The sequence below is a fragment of the Leptonychotes weddellii genome, chromosome 3 (assembly GCF_054177405.1).
Source record: "Leptonychotes weddellii isolate Sample4059 chromosome 3, ASM5417740v2, whole genome shotgun sequence".
Lineage (NCBI taxonomy): Eukaryota > Metazoa > Chordata > Mammalia > Carnivora > Phocidae > Leptonychotes > Leptonychotes weddellii.
In genome coordinates, this window is record NC_138371.1 from 93,232,652 (window position 1) to 93,250,166 (window position 17,515).

The 17,515-nt window shown below is 36.4% G+C and overlaps 1 protein-coding gene and 1 pseudogene across 7 annotated transcripts in view; one reads left to right on the forward strand and one right to left on the reverse strand.

The window, feature by feature from the left end:
- PTPN4 (protein tyrosine phosphatase non-receptor type 4) overlaps positions 1-17,515 on the forward strand; it is a 223,558-nt gene that overhangs the window by 47,596 nt on the left and 158,447 nt on the right. The gene's annotated exons all lie outside the window — the stretch shown is intronic.
- LOC102734666 (nucleoside diphosphate kinase B pseudogene) lies at positions 8,347-8,823 on the reverse strand (annotated as a pseudogene).

Here is a 17,515-nt window from a genome sequence, read left to right on the forward strand (position 1 = left end):
AAGATTTTATGTATTTATTTGACAGAGCCCCAATGCGGGGCTCAATCCCAGGACCCTGGGATCACGACCTGAGCCGAAGGCAGACGCTTAATGACTGAGCCACCCAGCCGCCCCCCAAAAAAGATTTTTTAAAGATTTATTTATTTTAGAGAGAGAGAGCGCACAAGCAAGGAGGGGTAGAGGGAGAGGGAGAGAGAATATCAAGCAGACTCCATGCTGAGCCTGACTCGGGGCTCAATCTCACGACCGACCCTGAGATCACGACCCAAATCGAAACCAAGAGTTGGAGGCTTAACCAACTGTCCCACACAGGCACCCCAAGATTTTTTTAAAATTTATTTATTTTAGAGGAAGAAAGAGGGAGTGAGTGAGTGGGGGGAGGGGCAAAGGAAGAGACTTTCAACTGACTCCCTGCTGAGCACAGAGCCCAATGCAGGGCTTGATCCTCTGACCCAGGAGATCATGACCTCAGCCAAAACCAAGGGTTGGGCACTCAACTGACTGAGCCACCCAGGTGCCCCTCATGTATATAATTTAAAACACCAAATAGATTTTAAAATGTTTATAACAAAACCTAGCAGATTCTTGCCTTAGAAAAAACCACATTCAACACATTTAGTTTTTCTCTCATATTTAGTACTATGGTTGTAAGAAACATGCTTATATTATTTCTGTTTTTTTCTGCCTTTTTTGTTCATATTCTGTATTGACTTTGAAGGATGAGACTTTAGATCTCTTACACTTCTTTTCCCTGCTCCATACACAGATACTTCCTGTTATCTTTTCAATAAACAAAATAGTTATGTAATAATATTTGGTTAGTTCAGTATTTCTTTTCCCTGGAGAGAAAACTTCCTATCATCTACCTGGAGTTTATGGAGCCTTGCTGGGTCTTCATAGAACTGAGTGAGAGAAAGGGACTGGAGAGCTCTCAACTCTTGAGTATGTAGACTTACACTTATATAGATTTCCCTGTTTTCAGCTCAGTAAAAATGAGCTGAAATTTAAATTTCAGGTTTTTAGAGTGATGGGTATTTGGAAGGGGGGTGTAGAGATGGTCATGGAGGAGACGGTTACTTGTATAGACTCACTTTGATTACTGTCTTTACTGTTACTTTAGTGCGTCTTGAGCAAACGTTTGTGTCCAGTCTTCCTTGTTTAACCTTGACATCTCTAAGATTGATTTTCAAGAATGTCTACCCTGAAGGAGAATTTACTATTTACTAAGATTTTTTTATTAAAATCACATGTTAAAATGCAACTGGTCTTCTTTAGTGCAAAAATATGTGATAATTTGCCAATTACCATAGTGTTTGAAAATTCAAACATTGTAATATATCAAAGATCTTCAAAGCTTTTCTTTAAATTTTTTTCCCCAAACTATATTATATTAAGCACTAGAAAACTCTTTATTAATCAGGTTTATAATTATGCACAGTTAAGATTATCTTATTTCTTGTTTGTTTCTTTTTTCTTTAATGCTGCTATGTTTCATGAGGTATATATATAGTTCTTAGGTCTTGTATCACATTTGTCATGTATAAATTTGTTACTGATAATGACATTTACTTCTACTGAGAAATTCCTGGACAGTTATCCAGTGATGAATTTGTAAGTCTTTAGTTTGAAGACTTACTAGCTTTGTGATTATACACAAGTTAGTGTTTTAGATTCTTCATTTGTTAAAGGAGAATAATATTTGCCTTGCATAGAATGCTCAGAATAAAATATTTGTGAAGTACTTATTTATGTGACTGACTCATTTAGAATGGTTGATTCTTTCTTCTATTGCTTGTGATTTAATAGATTTAATCTATTCTGTAGTTACAGATTTTTCTTAGAAGAATATTATAATTAAAATTCCATAAGATAGCAATATGCTAATTGCTTTATATATATTTTCATCTGTGTACTGGGTCTATGTACTGTTTCCAACACCTAGTGTGTTTCCTGGCAATATTGATTAAAAATACATTTAAACAGAAATTGTAAAAATGCCAGTTTATTCTTAAAAAGTAAAGAAAACAATTGTTAAATTTATAGTTTTGAGAATCAGGAATTTATTATCTTGGCAGTTGTACAGTAAATTAAATAAAATTGTGGGTTGTTCATATACCCATTTAATGATAGTAATTATTGAGTACCCAGTATATATTATGGAAAAAATAATTGTGAAAGTAGCTGTAAACCATTAAGTTTTGGGGAGATATGTTGGATTCTGTTTAGAAAGGTACTGCAGATCAGTCTTCATATGCCCTGGAAATTATATATAGGCTTTTTTTGTTGTTGTTGTTACCATGTGTATGATATATATTGTACAGTGCATAGATCTTCAGTATAAAACTCAAAGAATGTTTTCATATGTATATATCTGTGGAACTACCACAAGATTAAGTCATTGAATACTTCCCTCATCAAAACAAACAAACAAACAAACAGATTCTTTTGTGCCCCTCTAAGTATTTCCTGCTTCTGTTGTATTTCCTTTATTAGCTTTTTTGGGTTAATCTTTTCATATCAGACATTTAGTGATTACCTTAGAAATTGCAAAATGTGTCTTTACTTAGCAAAGTCTACCTTTACTACTTCTAGCATGTTCCCCCACAAATACAAAAACCTTAAAACAGTTTAAATCCATTTACCCACCTCCTACTTTTTTGCTATTATTATGTATTTTAACATCCTCCTCATATGTTATAAACCCTGTAAGACATTGGTTTTATTGCTTTAAACAATCAGTGGTCTGTTATATTTGTCTTTATATCTATACTCTCTGCAGTTATTCATTTCTTATATATCCATGCTTCCATTTAGAATCATCTTCCTTCATCCTAAAGAACTTCTTTTATTATTTTTTTAAATAAGGTCTGTTTATGACAGATTCTTTCAACTTTTATTATTCCTCATGTTCTGGGGGATATTTTTGCTGAGTATAGAATTCTGTGTTGATAGGTTTTTTTCCTTCGGTAGTTTGAAGATGCCACTTCATTGGCTTTCATATTTCTCTTGAGAAGTCATCTTTCATTTTTACTGTGTTCTACTGAAGGACAAGAGAGAGGTCCTTTCCTCCTTTGTTTTTAAGATTTTTCTCTTTCTTTGATTTTTTTTAGTCCCCTGTCTGTAATATAGGTATATATGGTTTTGTATGTGTGTGTTTATCCTGCTTGGTATTTACTGACCTCCTTGAATCTGTAGGTTGGTATCTTAGAACATTTGAAAAGTTCTCATCCTTCACTGATTCAGATATTGCCTCTGACCTATTTTCTCTTCTTTCCTTCTGTATGCCAGTTACATATATATTAGATTGTTTGACTGCATCCCACATCTAACATATGTTCTATTTTGCTTATAATTTTTTTCTGTCCTTTGAATAGCTATTAATCTGTCTTTGCATGTGCTAATTCTGTGGGTTTTTTTCCCTGTGCTTATTCTGCTACTAAACCTATTCAGGGAGTTCCTCTATTTCACATATTTTGCAGTTCTAGAATATCTGTGTGATCATTTTCAGACTCTAATTCTCTAGTGATGAAATATATCCTATTTTAATCTATTCTCTATATTCTGACTGTGTTGTCTTTAATATGTAGTCATAGTTATTTTAAAGCTCTTATATAAGACCAATATGTAGATCACTCCTATGTCTGTTTTGTTGACTGTTTTGTTTCTGGATTATCAAACACTTTTCCTGCTTCACATATCTACTAATTTTGCATTGTATGATGGATATTGTGAGTGTAATGTGGAGTAGTGGACAGCAGACTGGCCCATGGGCCAAATCCAGCCTGGTGGCTATTGTGTGGCCCATGAGCTAAGAATGGTTTTTACTTTTTTAAAGGTTTGGTTGTTGTTTTAAGAGAATGTGCAGTGGAGACTGTGACCCTCAAAATGTAAAGATATTTACTTTCTGGCTCTTTACTGCAAAGGTTTGCTGACCCCTGTTATAGAAGCTCTGGATTGTTATCTTCCTCTAAGTAAAATTGCATTTTATTCTGGCAGGCAGTTAAATTGCCAGTGGGTCACTTTGATTCTCTGAAGTTTAGTTTTAGGCTTTGTTAAGGTAAGTCTGTTTCAACTGTGTTTTTATTCTTAGGGCTTGGATTATCTAGGGTCTCACCTAAACACCTGTGGTATTCATCAAGGTCTCTCTCCTCTGACTAGTTTGTACTTCATTTATTCAAAACTGTGCAAGCTCTGAAATCTTTGTTTAGCTAACAGCCTTCCAGTAGCTGTTCTCTTCTGGGCTTCTAGGAGTCTAACCCTGTGCATGCACAGCCTAGGAGGCAGATGACAACTGGAGGGGATTTTTTTTTTTTTTTAAGTTTCATTTATTTATTTGAGAGAGTGGGAGAGAGAAACTAAGCAGACTCCATGCTCTGTGGAGAGCCCAACATGGGGCTCCATCTCAACCCTGAGATCACGTCCTGAGCTGAAACCAAGTCTGACACTTAACTGACTGTGCCACCCAGGTGCCCCCCAGATGGGAATTTTCATATAGATTTTTGTAACTTTTTTTTTTTCCGGCTCTTTCCTCTCTAATAATCTGCCCCCCAATCCAGCTACCATAGCAGTCTCAAGCAGTATTGTAGTCTTCTCTTCCAGCGGGACTGCTACACTGTTTGGGCTCTCTTTCTCTACACCATGATTTGGGAAATGCCCTTATGGAGAAAGCCAGTGTGAATATGGGATTTGATTTATCTGCTTCTCTTCTATCAAGGATCATAGTGCTGTGGTGGTTATTGTCTAAGGCCTGCAAATAGGCTTTTTTGTTTTTTTCATTTTTTGTATATTTGGTCCAGCTTTTATAGATGTTTATAGCAGGAGGGTATCCCAACATTAGCTACTCCGTCATGACAAGAACTGAAAATCCTGATTGTTTTAAAATGTGAAAATATATCTCATTATATAATAGTGGATTTTGATATGAAATAGTTAACATATTTGCTGGCTGTGTTCTTTGTCCAATATTCAGTTGAGCCAAATAGAAAAACTCAGATCTCAGTTAATAATGGTAAATAATAATGGTGAATGTATGCACTCTATAAAATCAAGTTAGTCTGAGATACATTGATTTGGTGACAGGGACAAAATGGCACTTGCTTTCCAAAGATGAAGCCCTAGGCATGTGGGCCATTGGGTTTGTTATTTTAGAAGATTTCAACTCAAGTCATCTGCCACATTTGAGAAGCACCTTAACCCTACTTGGTCTGGGCTCACCTATTATCAGAGAAACTTTGTTTGGCTGATCAGTTCTTCATTATTTAACTATCTTATGTTTGTAGTTTATATATCCAGCATCTTCAGATTAATTCTTAAATATTTTAGCCCACACTGTTCATCTCCATACTAACAGTGTATATGGAGTACAGACCTGGTAACACACTATTTTATTATCACACATATTATATTATATTATATTATATTATATTATATTATATTATATTATATTATATTATAACATATTATAACACACTTATCTCATATTCTTTGAGGGAATAGTCATTTAAATGTTTTTGCCATTATACTGTTTTTTTTTTTTTTTTGTATTGTACTGAATGTAAGTCTGTTTGTCTAGGCCACAGGTTACCGTGAGTAATTTGATGAAACTAGGTGGTTAGCTTGGGGTCTACTTCCTCTCTTTTGCTCTGTGTGCCTTTCCTGAAGTTGAATAGCATGCCCTTCTCAGCTACTTGAGTCCTGTTCTTTGAGAAAGGATATATGTCATAGCTCTGTTTCTGTGCTAAAACTTGAAAACATGCTTTCAATATTCATTGGAATGGTGTTGGTGACCATAGAGGTGTAGTTGTTACCATATAGGTAAGCTACATGACTCCTTCTCTGATGCACCACTACCTAACCCCTTCACCTGGGTAATTCTTTGTTCTGAGTCTCCTGTGAAACCAAGAATCCCCTGGAGGAATCCTTGATGCCCAGTATGACCCTCTGCCCAGGGGTTGGTGTGGGTTGGTGTTGGTGGATGGACTTTGCTGATCACAATACTGTAGAAAAGAACTTGCTTCTCATCTCTGTACCCATTTTGAATGTTGTTCCTAACTCAAAATTAGATAGTTTAGTATCTATATATTAGAAATTTGGTTATGTATTAAAGGTAGCATCCATTTAGTCTTATTTGAGTCTTTGTCCTTATTTAACATTCTTTTCTAAAATAAGTCTTAATTATGCTTAATTATGCTTCCAAAATAAAACAACCCTGGACTTGCATATATGCATGCATTGCATGTACAGTATAGCAAATTGCTCACTTTCAGAAATATTTACTTATCCTGAAACTCTTTTCTCCTATTTGTGAATTTGGTTTGGTAATATGTTTTCCTCTTAAATACTTTTCCTAGTATGACTTTTTTCATTCACCTTCTGAATTCTGCACATAATTTTTAATGTAACTTGTTTAGTTTCCACCAAGAAAAAGCAACAGCTGTAATATGTGATGAATCAGTAATACTCTTATGACAAACATTTTTCTGAATGTGCAGACACTTCCTTTTGATGCTTCCTTTGATTTGTTTATAATAAACTTCAGTGCTTGTAGTGCTTTTCACTGTTCCTTTTGCAGTTCTTTAATTTTTTTCCCATGTTAAAGAAATCTGGAAGTAAATAGGCAATTAAATTTAGTAGTAGGTTAATTTACAATGTTGGATTCACTGCATATTTTTTGATATCACATAATTTGAATTACTGTGAAGTGACTTTCATTTTTCCCCATCAAGCATAACTTGAGGGGCACCTGGCTGGTTCAGTCCGTTAAGCGTCCCAACTCTTGATTTTGGCTCAGGTCATGATTTCAGGGTCATGAGATCAAGCCCTGTGTCGGGCTCTGCACTCGGTGTGGTGTCAGCTTGAGATTCTTTCTCACTTCCTCTCCTTCCCCGTGTCTGCTTCTCTCCCTGCTCGCACTCGCTCTCTTTCTCTCTCTCAAATAAATAAATAAAATCTTAAAAGAAAAAGAATAACTTGAATGGAACTGTGCTAGTTCTACGAAGAACTACATAGATCTGGTCCTGGATTGTAGCTATTAGACTACCTCACACAGATTACTTAAACATACAGTGGTGTCAAAATTAAGATTAAGCACTATGAATGATTGATAAAGGAAGTTGGGATGTAGGGAGGTAGCATAGTATAATGAGAAGTGCATGGGCCTTGGAATTCAAAAGGCTGGATTTGTATCCTGGACCTATCAAATACTTGCTCTGTGGCATTGTCCCACTTACTTGACCTTTATATATATATAATTTCCTTATATATAAGGTGGAAATAATATCATCTGTTAAGGTTATCAGGGTTAAATGAATGTATATAAAGCAGCCAATAAGGATTCTATTAAGGCACTTTAGAAATGTAACATCCCTTCTGGCCCTTTATCTTCTTTTCCCTCCTTCCTCTTTAGTTACCCAGAGTCAGCCAAAGTGCAAAGTTTAGGGGCACAGTGACCACCCAACTGCCCTTACTTTTGCCATCAGTTGTACGTTTGGGAGATTTCTAAAACCACCCTGAGTTTCAGTAATTTGTTAGAAGGATTCACAGAACTCATTGAGAGCTGTTATACTCATAGATGTAGTTTATTACAGGGAAAGGATACAGATTAAGATCATCCAAGGGAAGAGATGGATTGGGCAGAGTCTAGGAGGAATCAAAACCAAGAACTTCAAGTCCTCTCAGCCATGGAGTCATAGAAGATGTTACCTTCTCCTGGCCATCTTGTGTGACAGTACACACGGACTGTTTCCAACCAGGGAGTCTTCCCCAAGCCTTTTGTATTTTTACTGGGACTTGATCACATACTGCCTGCCTAACTGACCCAATGTCTAACCTCTTCCAGAGGTCAGGCTAATATTCTTAGTCTCCAGTTCCTCTGGAGGTTAGAACTGATGTGATATGGCCCAAAGCCCCATCATAAATCATGTTGTTAGACTGTCAGGTGACCAAGGCACCAGGAAAATAGACATTCCTGTCAAGTAGAACATTCCAAGGGTCTAGAGATCACTCCCATTAGTGAAGGGCAAAGGCCAGACTTCTGTCTGAAAAAGATCATTTCTTCATGTTAGTGCTATATTTTTGTAGTAGCAGATTAAATTAGTAGTTAATATCTCGGTTATTAATTTTTATCTTAGTAGTAACATACAATTTTAAATAGTTTTTCAAAGCCAGTCAGGGCAAAGCATATAATGAAAGCTTAATGACACGCTCCCACCGTCTTATTTATTTATTTTTCCAGTTTTCAAAGGCTTTATTGGTAGGTATGTTTTAGAAAAGAAAGATTGATTCTGTTACTTTCAAGTCAGTGGACTGAAGAGCTGTGTCTAGGGACACATCAAGTGGTGCCAAAGGGGACTGATGCTTTGGTTACCTTTTATTCATAGATATGTCAAAAGTACAAGACTTGTAGTCAACCAGTTCTTCAGGGTTAAACCATAGGCTGGTTTCTTTCTCTGTACTTTTTACTGAATCGCTGCCATGAATGTTGTTCTTGCCAACTTGAATGCAGAAGTCCCGATTGGTACCTGGCTTAGAATCTGCTGAGTTGGTCTCCCCAAGCATCACTTGCCTTGTCTTCACCACTTTCAGTCCCACCCAGACCATGGCCACAACTGGCCTGGAGCTCATGTACTTCACCACCCCTGGGAAGAATGGGTGGTCCTTCAGGTCAATGTAGTGCTGCTTCAGGAGTTCCTCAGAGGCCTGTAGGAGTCTCATGGCCATGAGGTGGAACCTCTTGTGCTCGAAGTGCTTGATGATCTCACTCAGCAGGGCGTACTACACACTATCCAGCTTGATGGCAATAACTATACGCTCTTGATCAACCATGACCAGGATGCTGGCTGTGTGCTCCTGCTTGATGGGGCTGGAATCCACTCCCACTCTTTTAGTACTAGTTTCCAAATACCTTTGGAGTTGTATTTTAGGCATTTACTCCCATTTTTCTGTGCTGGTTTATGTTTTTTATTTTGGACATAATTATTATTTTTTTACCACTCTTTCCCCAGTCTCTTTTGGACATTATTTATACTCACTTCCTATTATGCAAGATGAGGATTTAATATTTAGTCCATTTTACATCTTCACACCCCCCTTCCTAAATTTTTTGTCATAATTTTTAGTTAAATCTGTGTATCTATCTATCCCTCTGTCTACTATTTATCTTTCTAATATTTATCAGAATTACATTTCTAATAAAAGAAACTGGAAATAACAGTAACTTAAAGGAGCTAAAAGTTCATTTTTCTTTCACATAAAAGAATTCTAGAGATTGATGGTTCAGGAATACGATAGCAACTTCACAGTTACCAAGGAGTCAGGCTCCCTGACTTTGCTGTCCTTTGCTTCCCTGAGAGCATGGCTGTATACATAAGATCACTTCATGATCCAAGAAAGCTCTTAGAACTCTAACACACTTGTCAGCTTTTAGGTAGGTGGCAGTGTTAACCCAAAACTGGGTTTGCCTCTTGGTGGTTATTGAACCAAAAGACACAACTAAGTCAAAGAATAGGAAAAGAAAGGCTTTTACTTGCAGTAAGTAGAGGAGAACACTGGGGATCTTTCCCAAAGCAGTTTTTCCTGAACAACAAAACTGAGGAATTTTTAAGCTAAGGGTGTGCACATATTCATGAAGGGGCTTACACAATGGGGAATACAGTACGGACGGGGGGAAGAAGTCATCTCAGGGTGACTGAGTCCAGGTCAAAGTCATGAGGGCCGGCAATCATCAGTCCTCTGGCTCCAGTTGGTCCATATCTGAGTGCTCAGAGAGGTTTAGATCTTGCAGAGATAACTCAAGGATGTATATCAGGTCAATCTTAACTTTTGAATTGGCACTGGGAGTTTTACCATTGATTTATTATCTCTGATATGATTAGGTTATATCCTGTCCTGATAGTGGCTCTTTGCTCTTACACCCTTTCTCAAGATGGCTGGGAGCCTAAAATGACTTTTCTTATGTCAAGAAAGTTCTGTCTCTCTCTCTTTTTTTTTAAGATTTTATTTATTTGACAGAGAGAGACACAGCGAGAGAGGGAACACAAGCAGGGGGAGTGGAGAGGGAGAAGCAGGCTTCCTGCGGAGCAGGGAGCCTGGTGTGGGGCTCGATCCCAGGACCCTGGGATCATGACCTGAGCCGAAGGCAGACACTTAATGACTAAGCCACCCAGGCGCCCCTGTCTCTCTTTATTTTTCCAGGAATCCCTAACTCTTTCTGCTTATAGTAGAGGAAAATGGAGAAGCAGAAAGGGCACATGCCAGTTTTCTTCCCCAATCTTGAGGAGGGTTGCTTATAAATTCTACCCTATAGCTTCTAGTTATTTTAATGGCCAAAATTTAGTCACATGCCCTCATTGGGGCTGCAAGGCTGCGTATTTTATTTTATTTTATTTTATTTTTCTAAAGTAGACTCCATGCCAGTGTGGGGCTTGAACTCATGACCGTGAGATCAAGAGTCACATGCTCTACTGACTGAGCCATCCAGGCACCCCACTGCTGAGTTTTTTAGATATTGTTGCTACTCCAAACAGTATTGGAGTTTTATTTTAAAGAAATGAGAGAAAATGGGTATGATGTGAGCAGTTGGCGGGTTTTGCCTTAATTGGTGTCATTGTTTACTTTTTTATGATTATGCAAGTTAATTTACTGGATAGCCAAGCAGTATATTTTGATTATATTTTGTTTTTCCTAGAATAATTCATTGCCTCTTTTTAAAAATATGCTTAGTTTTCTTCCTGTAGCTTTTAGCTTTTGTGTTTTCAAATTATAGGCATACCTCATTTTATCACACTTTGATTTGTTGTACTTTGCTGATACTGTTTTTTGGTTTGTTTTTTTTTTTTTTTTTTACAAATTGAAGATCTGTTGCAGCTCTGTGTTGAGCAAGTCTGTTGGCCCCATTTTTCCAACAGCATTGGCTCACTTTGTGTCACATTTTGGTAATTCTTGAAATATTTCAAACCTTTTCATTATTATTATATTATGGTGATCTTTGATGTACTATTGTAATTGTTTTGGGGTGCCATGAACTACCATCTATATAAGGCGGTGAACTTAATTGATTAAATGTGTGTGTTCTAACTGTTCCACTGACCATTTGTTCCCTTGTCTTTTTTCTTTTTCCCTTTCCTTGGGCCTCACTATTCCCTGAAACATAAGAATATTGAAATTAGGACAGTTAATTACCCTACAGTGGCCTCTGCATGTTAAGTGAAAGGCAGAGTCGCATGTTTCTCATTTTATTCATTTATTTTTTATTTTTTTTTTTATTTTATTTTTTTTTTTTATTCATTTATTTTTTAGAGAGAGACTGTGCATGCGTGAGTGTGGGAGCAGGGGGAGGGGCAGAGGGAGAGAATCTTAAATCAGGCTCCATGCCCAGAGTGAGATAGGCTGAAAGCTTGGTCTTCTGTACCAGTTAGTCAGGTTGTGAATGCACAGGAAAATTCTTTAAGGAAATTAAAAGAGCTACTCCAGTGAACACACAAATGATAAGAAAATGAAATACCCTTATTGCTGATAAGGAGAAAGTTTGAGTGGTCTGGATAGAAGATCAGACTGGGCACAACATTCCTTTAAACCAAAACCTAATCCAGAGCAAAGCCCTAACTGAGTTCTATGAAGGCTAGGAGAGGTGAGGAAGCTGTAGAAGAAGAGTGTGAAGCTAGCAGAGGCAGTGTCATGAGATTTAAGGAGGGAGGCCATTTCCATAATGTAAAGGTGCAAGGTGAAGCAGCCAGTGCTGATGTAGAAGCTGCAGCCAGTTATTCCAGAAGATCTAGCTACTCAATGAAAGTACAGCTACACTAAACAACAGATTTTCAATGTAGACAAAACAGCCTTCTTTTGGAAGAAGATGCCATCTAGGATTTTTACAGCTAGAGAGAAGTGAGTTCCTGGCTTCAAAGCTTCAGTGGACACGCTAACTCTCTTGCTAGGGGCTAATGCAGCTCATGACTTTAAGTTGAAGCCAGTGCTCACTGGTCATTCAAAAAATTCTCAGGCCCTAGGGGCGCCTGGGTGGCTCAGTCGTTAAGCGTCTGCCTTCGGCTCAGGTCATGATCTCCAGGTCCTGGGATCGAGCCCCGCATCGGGCTCCCTGCTCGGCGGGGAGCCTGCTTCTCCCTCTCTCTCTGCTGCTCCCCCTGCTTGTGCTCTATCCCTCTCTCTTTCTCAAATAAATAATAAAATCTTAAAAAAAAAAAACCAAAAACAAAAAAATTCTCAGGCCCTTAAGAATTATGCTAAATCTACTCTGCCTGTGATCCATAGATGGAAAAACAAAGCCTGGATTATAGCACATTTGTTTATAACATGGTTTAGTGAATATTTTAAGCCCATTATTGAGACCTGCTCAGAGAAAAAGATGTCTTTCAAAATTACTGCTCACTGACAATGTGCTTGGTCACGCTCTGATGGAGATGTAATGCTGGTTTCATAGAGTGAGTTTGGAAGTATTCCTTCTGCTTCTACCCTCTGAAAGGAATTGTAGAGAATTGATAGGATTTTTTCTTACCAAATATTTGGTATAATTCACCAGTGAACCAGTCTGGATCTGATGCTCTCTGCTTTGGAAGGTTACTAATTTGCCTTAACATTTTAAGCAGTAAATTGCTAATTCTATTTCCTTAGTAAGAATAACAAAAATGGATGACTGTTTACAATGAAATTTGAAATTACCTCCTTGTATTTGCATTCAAATCAAGTGTTTATTTTTTCAGTTTATCTCCCCTTCCCATTTCTATTTTATGTGCTTTTTGCCAGTATAACAAGAGTCATCTTACTTACTTTGTCATCAAGGATCTAATATTGCAGTCTAATCATTCTATAATGTGTATGTATATCAAAGCATCTCATTGTACTCCTTAAATATATACAATTTTATTTGTCAATTATAGTTTAATAAAGGTTGAAAAATAAAAAAATAGATACCACAACCTTTCCTCAGCCCTCATTCTTCTACTTCAAACTGCTTCCTCAAAGCTTATCATCTAGTTGAGAAATTAACTAGCTTCTTGAGGCTTACTGTGTTTGACTTCTAACAGTTGTTAAAACTGTTATTCTTCTTTTAAGGAAAGCTCTCCTATCTCTGATCACATTCTCTGTCTTAATCAGTTTTGTACATATTGACGTTCCTTTAGGATTTAATATTGTTTTTTGTGTCTTCCATTCTTTCCTGGTTTCTGAAGACTCTAATATTTATTATCTCCAGTCCTATTACCTTTCCTCAAGTCAAACTCTGTGTCTGCTAAAGATTCTAGAGGTATTCATGATGTTTTAAAACCACGTCCAGAAAATCTTTGAAATTTCTCCCACCATAAGAGGGGGTCGATATTCCCTATAGTTGGAACTTGCTGGGCCTTAGTGACCCCCCTGCACCATAGAATCCATTGGAAGAAATGTTGTAGAACTTCTCAGTTGAGGTTAGAAAAGACCATTCAGCCTCTGCTGGTGTTTTATAGTACACCCATTCTAGGAGAGCTTTCAGATACCATGTAAGAAGTTTGGTTATCCTGAGGCCACCCTGTGGAGATTCTATGAAGACACCACATGGAGAGAACACATAGATGCCTAGGGAATTCCAGTTTGTCTTCCAAGGCAAGACATTAGCCATCTGAGTGAAGAGGCTCTGAGATGACACCAGTTTCAACTTTCATATTACTGTAGCCACATGAGATTCATTGAGCGAGACCTACCTACCTGAGCCCAGTGAAATCCCAGAATCCTTAGTAAAATAAATTATTGTTATTGTTTTAACCCATTGTTTTGATATGATTTGTTAGTCATCAGTACATAACCAGAATATTGTTTCATATTCAGCATATTCAAAAACAGTTGTCATCTCCCCATCTAATCATATTGTTTGTTTCTCCTTGATTAGTGCCCTCATCACCTACTACATAACATTTTGGGTCCATTTTAACTTCTGTTCAAACCTTTTGCCCATTAAAAAAAATCTTTTTAAAGATTTCTTTGGTGTGGGGTGCATGGGTGGCGCAGTTGGTTAAATGTCTGTCTTCGCTCATCCTGGGATCGAGTCCCGAGTCTGGCTTCCTGCTCAGCTGGGAGCCTGCTTCTCCCTCTTCCCCCAGTTCGTGCTCTCTCTCAAATAAATAAATAAAATCTTTTAAAAAAAGATTTCTTTACTGTGATAAAAATAGATAACATGAAGTTTACTATTTTAACATTTTTAAGGGTACAATTTAGTGGTATTAAATATATTCATAATGTTGTATAACCATCACCACTATCCATTTCCAAAACTTTTTCATCATCCCAAACAGAAACTCTGTTAGACTTATACCTAAGTAATTAATTTTTTTTGCTGTTGTATATTGTAATCTTTTCTTAAATTAAGATTTCTAATTCATTGCTAGTATATAGATACAGAATTGATGCTGTAACCTGCAACTTAACTCCTTTGTTAGTTCTAAGAGATTTTTTGTAGATTGCGTGAAATTTTTTACGTCTGAATTAAAATTGTTTTTTCAATCTGTATGCCTTTTTCATTTTCTTATCTTACTGCAGTGACTATAATAAATGAATAGGAGTGGTAAGAGTGGAAATTTTTGTCATTTTTCTGATTTCGGAATAGAGCATTTAGTCTTTTACCATTAAATATGTTGATGGCTATAGTTATTTTGTAGATGCTCCTTATCAGCTTAAGGAATTTCTCGTCTATGCGTAGCTTACCAAAAGTGACCAAGTTTATATCATGACTGGATATTGAGTTTTGTCCAGTGTTTTCTTCTTTGTGATCATTGGTTTTTCTTCAGTTAACATGGTAAGTTTCAGTGATGAATTTTGATTGTTGAACCAACCTTAAATTCCTGATCTAAACACTACTTGGTTATGGTGCATTATCCTTTTTATATATTGCTGGATTTGGTTTGCTAATACGTTGTTGAGAATTTTTGTGTCTGTGCTGAGGGAGATGTTGGTATGTATTCTTACATTCTAGTAATGTTTTGATGTATTTTTTGTATGTGTTTTTGGTATCAGGTTAATGCTAGTCTCACAAAATGAGTTGGGAAATGTTTCTTCCTCTTCTCTTTTCTGGAGAAGATTATGTAGAATTGTTACTTCTTCCTTAAATGTTTGGTGGAATTTGTCACTGAAATCATCTGTTCCTGGTAGTTTTCCTTTTGAAATGTCTTAAACTACAAATTAAACTACATTTTAATAGATTTAGGACTGTTCAAATTATTTAGTTCTTTTCTTGAGTTGAGTTTTAATAATCTGTGTCTTTTAAGAAATTAGTTCATTTAATTTGTCAACGTTATGAGCATGAAGTTGTTTGTTGTGTTTCTTTATTCTCTGTAGAGCTGTATTGATTGCCTATCTTTTATTTCTGGTATTAGTAATTTGGGTGTTCTCTTTTTATCTTCCTCTTTCACTCTGGCTAAAAGGTTATCAAATTTATTGATTTTTAAAAATTAACTAGTTCTGCGTTTCATTGAATTTGGTCAGTTGCTTATCTCCAATTTCATTGATTTCTAGTATTTTCTTCCTTCTTTCATGTTGGCTTTATTTACTCTTTTAATTTTTCAAGGAAGAAGCATGTAGATTATTATTTTGAAATACTTTGTTTTCTAATATAAGCATTTAATGCTATAAATATCTCTCCAAGCACTGATATAGCTGTACATCCTACCAAGTATCATATGTTGTATTTTCATATTCATTCAGTTCAAAATATTTTAAAATTTCTCTTGATAATTCTTTGTCCTATGGGTTATTTACATGTATGTCGGATTACAGATATTTGAGGATTTTTCAATCCCCTTTCTCTTATTAATTTCTATTTTAATTCCATTATGTCTAGTGAATGTGCTTTGTATGATTTCAGTTCTTTTAAATTTGATAAGGCTCGCTTTTGTCAGGTTTATTTTAAATTTTATAAGGTTTATGGCATATTTTGGTGAATGGTATAGCCCTTGGAAAAAAAGTACATTCTGCTCTTTTTGTGTGGAGAGGTCTATAAATGTCAGTAAGGTTATTGATTCATAGTGTTTTTACATCCTTGCTGATTTCTGTCTTTCCTTTGCTCTATCAGTTTTTCAAGGAGGAATGTTAAAGTCTTCAACTATAATTTTATGATTGAACATTTGTGTATTGATTATGTTAGTTTCACCTCATGTAGTTTCACCTCTCTTGTTGTATTACCCATTTATGATTGTTATTTCTTCTTGGTGAGTTGACTCTTTTATCATTGTGTAATGTCCGTCTTTATCCCTGGTCATTTTCTTTCTTCTGACACCTACCCTGTCCGATTGTACACTTCATCTTCCATTTGAGTAGTGTTTGCATATTCTCTTTTCATGTGTGTACATTTTTATATTAAAGTGGAAATCTAGTAGGCAGTGTATAATCAGGTTTTCTTTAAAAATACAATCTGACAGTTAACGTCTTTTAATTTAAATGTAATGAAATTATTGAATTCATTCAAGTTAGTCCTTCCATTTTTAAGTTCTTTTGTTTGTCCCTTCTGTTTTTTGTTTCTTCTTCCTTTCTTGCTGTCTTTGGATTATTTGAATATTTTTAGTATTCAATTTTGGTGTATCTTTTTTCTTTATTTGTTGTTTTTTCAAGGTTGCTGTATGGATTATAATATATATACCTATTTGTTACAGTGTACTTAGATTTCATGTTTTATGGGATGCCTGGGTGGCTCAGTCAGTTAAGCGTCTGCCTTTGGCTCAGGGCATGATCCGAGTGTCCTGGGATCTAGTCCCTCATTGGGCTCCTTGCTCAGTGGGCAGCCTGCTTCTTCCTCTGCCTGCCACTCCCCCTGCTTGTACTCTCTTTCTCTCTCTCTCTCTCTGACGAATAAATAAAATCTTTAAAAAAAAAATAAAAATAATTTAAAACAATGGGACGCCTGGGTGGCTCAGGGTTAAGATTTCATGTTTTACTACTTCAAGTAAAACTGTACAGTTCCATCCATACAGTTCCCTATTCCCTCTCCCTTTTTTGGTTATGGTTGTCATATGTATTAATTTTACATAGAATGAAATCTCCCAAACATGCTTAAGTTTTACTTTCAACAGTAATGCATATTTTATATAATTTATTTTATTTTTAATTTGAGAGAGAGAGGGAGAGCACAAGCAGGGGGAGTGGCAGAGGCAGAGGGAGAAGGAGAGGAAGAAGCAGACTTCCCACTGAGCAGTAAGCCCGATGTGGGGCTCGATCCCAGGATCCTGGGATTAGGACCTGAGCTGAAGGCAGATGCTTAACCAACTGAGCCACCCAGGTGCCCCTATAATGTAGTAGGAGAAAATAGTTTTCGATATTTACCATTCCTTTTGCTTGAAGTTTCAGATTTTCTTGTAGTTTCATTTCAGTTAAGTGAAGAATTTCTTAAGTTCTCTTAATTTTCCTTTGTGTGACAATGTTTTGAGTTGTCTTATACTTGAAGAATATTTTCAATGGATATAGATTTCTAGGTTGATAGCTCATTTTTCTCAGTACTTTATGTAGTTTAGCTGTTTTGTGACTTCCAAAGTTTGTTTTTTTTTTT